The sequence below is a fragment of the Limulus polyphemus genome, unplaced genomic scaffold (genome assembly GCF_000517525.1).
Source record: "Limulus polyphemus unplaced genomic scaffold, Limulus_polyphemus-2.1.2 Scaffold539, whole genome shotgun sequence".
Lineage (NCBI taxonomy): Eukaryota > Metazoa > Arthropoda > Merostomata > Xiphosura > Limulidae > Limulus > Limulus polyphemus.
In genome coordinates, this window is record NW_013666149.1 from 109,978 (window position 1) to 117,653 (window position 7,676).

Here is a 7,676-nt window from a genome sequence, read left to right on the forward strand (position 1 = left end):
GTGTAGCTTTGTGCTTAATTACAAACAAACAAGCTTTCTATTGGTTCCTTTTAGGACTTTGTTGTTGTTGGACTTTACCATGTACAACTAATGGAAATTCGATATTTCTGATACGAAACACTGTAGAAGATAAACAGAACAAATTAAATCATAAAATGATAGCTGTTTTGCTACGATGAAAAAAAAATGCTTTGAGCGAACCATAAGACGACTTAGTGGCGACATTGTGGCATTTGAGTTGTCGCATCCTTCTTATCGGGTCAGTGTACGTTTTCTACGTTACTGTTGTATATTTATTTCCTGGCTAAATTATATTGATTTGCTTTTTCTGGTGCGACTTTGAATCACGATAGTATTAAGCCACAATTAAGTTGATACTTGGATGTTTTAAATAAAATTATAGGCATAGCATATAGCTAGGTTGTAAAATAGTAGAGAAATAGATAAAATCAAGAAGACGAACCGTTTTTATTTTCTTGCTGTTTGACAGATTATTTCGAAAGCTACATGTTTTTTTGTTGTTTTTTTATCTTTGATGATATTCAAGAGCTTGAAGTAACTCTGGCTTTGTGGGTAAGTACACACAAATAATTAACTTATTAGTATATACGCTATTAAAAACAAACCTATTAACTCATGCGGATAATCCACTAAGTGGCCAGTGCACAAAAAAAAAGCAACTAAAACATTTCTGAAAATGAGTGAGAAGTAAATTAGCGAATTCCGAGTAGTTTCTTTGTTTTTTAATTTCGCGCAAAACTATGTGAGGACTATCTGCGCTAGCCATCCCTAATTTAGCAGTGATCGACTATAGGGAAGGCATCCAGTCAACACCACCCATCGCCAACTCTTGGGATTCTTTTTTTACTAACTAATAGTGGGATTGACTGTCACATTATAACTTCCTCACGTCTGAAAGTACGAGCATGTTTAGTAAAAGGCCATCCCGGGTAGAGTAGGAACCAAAGAATGAAAAAGATACAGCCATACAGATCACATCATACGTATCTAATGTAGCAGAAGGAATATCTATGAATGATGACGACAACTAGAAGATCAATATAAGATTTCAAATATTAACCAGGCTATCTGTGTGCACATATACAGCTGGATTCTGATGTAAATCCACACAGCTTCACAAAGTCCCCCCCCCCCCGTTTTTCTATTTTTTTGTGCAAAACTTCTCGTTCGTTGTGTAGATATGGTTGAACAAAAAATCTTGAATAATTTCTAACCAATGGAAAATGTCTTTCAAAATAAATATATAAAATTGTTACGTGTTCAGCATAAGCAACAAAAAAAAAGATAAAAAACATATAATGCACCACAGCTTCAATAAAAAACAAACCAGCAACAAAAGGGTTCAAACCACCATGAAGTATCTAACTTCATAAATAAATATCCTAACCTTAATTTTTTAATTGTGTCATAATCTCAAAAAATTATTTAATTTTTCGAGGTTCCCAGTATATTAAAGTACAGAAAAAGCATATTTTCTCAAAAGCGAAACCAAGAGCTAGTACTGATATTTTGTAGTATTATAATGTACATAATAAATCTTGCAAGAGCTAATAAAATCCTCACATTTTTTTTATATATATTGTTCTTTTTTTTAAGTTCAACGCCTTTGTTCCGTTATCAATAAAACGCATTTCAGTTTTGTTTCGAATATATCTGAAACAACACATCAAATATCACGTACAACCGCAGACAAAAGTATATGGGAAGTTAAAAGAAGAGAGAGAGAGAAAACCCGGTGGGTCAGCGAAAAGTTTACAAACTTACAACGCTAAAATCCGGGGCTCGATTCTTCGCGGTGGAAATGCCAGGTGGTTAGGGCGCTCGACTCGCAATCTGAGGGTCGCGGGTTCGAATCCCCGTCCCACCAAACATTTTCGCCCTTTCAGCCGTGGGGCGTTATAACGTGACGGCCAATCCCACTGTTCGTAGGTAAAAGAGTAGCCCAAAAATTGGCGGTGGGTGGTGATGACTAGCTGCCTTCCCTCTAGTCTTACACAGCTAAATTAGGGACGGTTAGCGCACATAGGCCTCGTGTAGCTTTGCGCAAAATTCAAAACAAACAAACCCGCGGTGAACAGAGTGCATGCAACCCATTTTATAGCTTATCACTTAGAAAATAACAAAACAGATATGTATAAATATATAGGAGCAGCGTAATTAAATATACTAGTTATTGCTTCAACATATCACTAGGAGGCCTCCTATGGCTCAGCGGTAAATCTGAGGGCTTATAATGCTAAAAACCGGCAAAGCACAGATAACTCTTTGTATAGCTTCGTGCTTAATAATAAGAAAAAGTCTAGACAAAATTATGAAATATTAGAGTCACTGAATAGTTTGCAGGCGTGTTTTGAATGATCGCACACCGCAAACTATTTCTTGTTCTAAGTGAATTTTGTATAAAAGTATTTGAACATATGCCAAACGTCTATCATATGTTTATACTAGCGAACCCGTGGGCCTGTGGCCCAAACTTACAGGGCCGCTATAATGCAAATTTATTTCTTGAACCAAGTTACGAACGGTAATTAGTAGGCTTACTTATTTACGTGCTATAATATAAATCAATGCTAAATTTGAGGTAAAAGTGTTTTCGGGTTGGATGAAAAGTTTTGTCTTTGTGCAAACTTCGGGGCCGAAACGTCGATGAGTCCAGCAGTTTAGGAGAATGGGTTTTCGGGTATTCCCCGGATTCCTCAAGGGGTGTGGTGGAAAATGTTACGTTTGTGCAAACCTCGGGACCAAGACGATTCGTTTGGTACCATTTATAAGTGTGCCCAGTGGTTTAGGAGGAGTTATGTGATACACACAGAGACACTGAATCTTATTACATAGATTCTTACAATACCCTTCAAGAATTGAAATTTGTATACGTTATTTTTATTTCTAATGGTACTAAAAAGAAATCTACAGTAACATTAAATCTTACCATGAGAATATTTTATGTGGAAATTCACTGTATCATCATAAATATTCAACCTCAGCTAACATCAAGTTGATGTTTTATATATTTTATGTCTTAGGTCCGAACGTAACTATCTCACCATAATAAAATTATAATTTCTATTATTGGTTTAATTTTGTTTAGAAATTCATTGAAACCTCCAATAACTGTGTATGAATCTTTCGGGTTTTTGCGGGTAGCAGTTAATTTTAAGCCCTAAAAATGAGCCTCTTGATGTGATAGGTTGATCTAAATTTGTAAGAATATTCTTACATCTCGTTGATATTTGTTTACCTATTTTTGTGCTGTAGTCAGACGAGTTTACTCATCTCAGGACAATCCTCGTTAGAAGAAAGATTAAAAGAGGTTTACATTAAGCTTCCGACTACCAGCTAGTTCTTTTAGGATTTTAGTTTAACTTCCGTTATAAATAAATGTACTATCTGAATAGTATTATGTTTTATACCCTTAAATACCATCAGCAAATTGATATTTCAATTCAAGTTTAGACGATTTACAGAAATGAGAGGGCGCTAGTGTTATACAATAATACATTGACCGATATTATTTCAACAAATACTTAATTGGAAATGTCTTCGATCTGTTTTGATGAAAGTTATCAAATCTTGATTAATTTCTATGAATTTAAGTGCTGTTAATGAATAGCACGTTAGAGAATACATAAAAAATTTCCACCTGTAACTGGAAAATGTCTGGGTATGAACGTTTAATTGTTAAAATCAAGAATATATTTCCTTAGCAGGTTAAAGTCATATTAACATAGTCAATGGTATTGTGTGTATAATTATCTTATACTATGACTGTGAATTTTAGTATTTTTAATGTAGTGTACTAGTGAAATGCTTACATAAGTTTTTGTTCTTGTTTTTCATTTGTTAGATTGCCGTTAAGAGGCGCTACTAGTTGCTTTGTCCCCTTCAGAGTTTTTGCGCAAAGCTGCATAAAAAACTATCTCTTGTCTTACCGAATAGTGGAATTTGACCATCACTTTTAAGTGCATCCATGATCCCATAGTGCAGAGCTTTTTTTTTTTTTGGTAACAGCTCGCGAACCACGAACCTCAGCTTCACAGTCTAAACATAATAACCACTAGGCGATACATGCCCACCACGAATTGAAAATTCTCAAAATGACACACTTCATATTAGTTTTCCACACAATAATAAATGAAATATTAGAAATATCTGCGTGTAACTTCTTCTACTGACATAAAAAAAGGATGAAATACGGATACGTTTAAGACACAATGTAAGACATATTTTTAAAAAGTTTAAAATCTCCAACCAAATCTAATTCAGCGTAAGACTCACATGACACTGACAACCAAATATAATATAGCAGAAGACTCGCATAAAACCGACAGCCAAATCTAATACAGTGTAAGATTCACGTGAAACTGACAGCCAAGTCTACTACAGTGGAAGACTTTCATGAAACTTACAACCAAATTTACAACAGTGGAAGACTCGCATGAAACTAACAACTAAATATAATACGACAGAAGACTCGCAAGAAACTGACAGCCAAACCTACGACAGTGGAAGACTCTCAAGGAACTGACAACCAAAGTTTCTAGAGTAGAAAACTCTCATTAAACGGACAATTAAATCTACTACAGTGTAAGACTCGCATGAAATTTACAACCCAATCTAATACAGTGGAAGACTCTCATTAAGCTAGCAACCAAATTTAATACAATGGAAATCGCAGATGAACCTGCTTTAAGCTATTTGTTAAAAGACTAAGGAAGATATAAACGTATTAAAACCTTTTGTGTTCGTATTGCTGTAATAAGATTTATGGTTTATTTTTCTCCTTTTTCATAAAAAAAAAACTCACATAAATGTTGAGAAAGCGTTTACCAGCATCCATAAATCTAGAAAAACGATAGACTATGAAAATCAAGAAATTCTATTGTTAAAATGTTCAGGTTTGGATCATTAGAGGTTGCAAAACAATAACTGTAATACCAAATTCGTATCTCCTGTAAATTGTAATTGGTTCATATATATATAAGTTTAAAAACATAAAGTGCACTGTGATGAAGATCAAAACATGGCCACCAGAAGATGGGTAGTAAGAAATACATGAGTATGATTTAAAAATAATTATACCACTTTGATGATGAGTGTTCTTAGTTTAAATTTTGTTTTTAGGAAATAGCTGTTTACTTTTGGAAGTGAGTTAGCTCCTTAAAATTACGTGCCTTATTTTTTTTTATTTAATGTAACATTGCATCATAAATATAAACATATTTTTCTCTCATAAAATATATTTTTACTCACGTGAGCGTAAAAAATATGTATTCATAAATGTATTAAGTCATCGTAATATTTGAACTGTAAATTCAATATTAATACTTATGTACAAATTCATTGCATTCAATCTTTATTTCAGGATCACTTCAATCCTTCAAACCCAGAATTCTTACAGAGAGAAAGAGTCATGATGAGTCATATAGCTAATGGATCACTGTAGAATAGAGCAGCTTCGGATCATATATAATTAAATAAGTGTTTGAGATAAAAGATATGCTTTTCATCTATCAAACATGAGAATGGTTACAAAGGCACTTTTCATTCTTTTTGCTTTATCTATAATCTCTCTGGTGCTCATAGGGCGCTGTGGCTTGAAATTGCATGAAGAACTGGAGGCTGAACGAATAGAAGAATCCGGTTTTTTTTCTCTTTCCCGTGAATCTTCCATTGTGACAGAAAACTTTTACCTAGAACTACTTCGTCAGCGGGAAGAAGCACATCGTTTGGAAACTGATCGTTTAAGAAATCAAATCAAACTGCTTCAAAAAAAGCTTTCAGAGACACTCAGCATAGATGACATTTCCGCTTATGCTTTGACAACATTACTTCCCCAGAGTTCCTTTAGTGAGCGCCACTGTACGTCTCACATCGAGAAACAGATTAGAAACTCCGAAATAAACAGGGGTGTTCAACTTAACAACGAATACGAAGTAATACCATTCAGCCATTTAACGTTTAGTAAACTTTATCCCGTAGAATTAGGCTTAGGAAAACGCGTTGTGGAGAAGCCAATTGGATACAGGAGAAAAGATCTATTGGAAATATTTGTTCGAACTTTAGCAAACATCAATAGACATCGACAGAAGAAACAGAGATATACAGTTGACGATTTTGTTGAAGGGATTTATCGGAATGAGCCTACTACTGGTACACAGTACGAACTTTTTTTTCGAGACAAGAATGACACCAAAAATTATCATAAAATTATCTTGATGCGGCCTTTCGGGCCCGTGCAAACCATTAGCAAAGAGACCATTCGGATAAAAGAAAAACTGGTTAATGTTATTCTTCCTTTATCTGGAAGAACTGATGCATTTCAGAACTTCTTAGACATGTTTTTTCAAATGCAACTAAACCACGATGAAAATATTTTTCTTACAGTTGTATACTTTACTCAGGAGGGATTGCAAAATATTCGAATTTTACTGGATCAATTTTCGAAAAAGTTTCAGTTCCGAAGTTTTCAGTTATTAGCTTTGAACGAAACGTTTTCACGCGGTAGGGGGCTTCAAGTAGGGGCTCAGAACTGGAAAGGTGATCCAAATGTTATCTTATTCTTTTGTGATGTGGACATAGTGTTCTCTAAAAAGTTTCTTGACAGATGTCGCATCAATTCTTCTCTAGGACAAAGAGTTTACTATCCCATTGTGTTTAGTTTGTACAATCCTAGTATAGTGTATTCCCTTCAAGGGAAAGAAGTGCCAACAAAACTTGACCAGCTTGTTATTAACCGCGACACTGGCTTCTGGAGAGACTTTGGATTTGGTATGACCTGTCAATATCGGACAGATTTTCTGAAAATAAAAGGTTTCGATGAGGAAATTATAGGTTGGGGAGGAGAGGACGTCATGCTTTACCGGAAATACGTCAGAAGTTCAATTAGAGTGATACGGGCAACTGATCCAGGCATCTTTCACATTTGGCATAAAAAGTCGTGCGACACTGATGTACTTCCTGAACAATATAGAGCGTGTCTACGGTCTCGAGCCTTAACAGAGGGATCTCATGCACAGTTAGGTCTGCTAGCGTTTCACGAGGAACTCAAACGTCACCAGGAAAGAGCTGAGTCAAACTCCATCGTGGATCTCTATTCAACTAAACTTGTAGACCGCGAATCTCATATGGAACAATAGAACTGGATTCAACGGTAGAAGTTATACTTTAGTACAGCTACACAAAGCTGGATTCAACGTTAGAAGCTATATTTTAGTGCAGCTTCACAAAGCGGGATTCAACAGTAGAAGCTATACTGTAGTACAGCTTCACGAAGCTGGATTAAACGGTAGAAGCTATATTTTAGTACAGCTTCACAAAGCTGGATTCAACGGTAGAAGCGATATTGTAGTACAGCTTCACATATCTGGATTCAATGGTAGAAGCTATATTTTAGTGCAGCTTCACGTGAACCGCACCACAGTATAGCTTCTACTGTTGAATCCAGCTTTGTGAAGCTGCACTAAAATATAGCTTCTACTGTTGAATCCAGCTTTGTGAAGCTGTACTAAAACATATCTTCTACCGTTGAATCCAGCTTTGTGAAGCTGCACTAAAATATAGCTTCTACCGTTGAATCCAGATATGTGAAGCTGTACTACAATATCGCTTCTACCGTTGAATCCAGATTTGAAGCTGGATTTAACGGCAGAAGCTAT

General features: G+C 35.4%; 1 pseudogene; it reads left to right on the forward strand.

Annotated features, from left to right (window-relative positions):
- The window catches only part of LOC106458969, a 13,111-nt pseudogene extending 5,692 nt beyond the window's left edge, over positions 1–7,419 (forward strand).
- Positions 7,420–7,676: the final 257 nt, after the last annotated feature.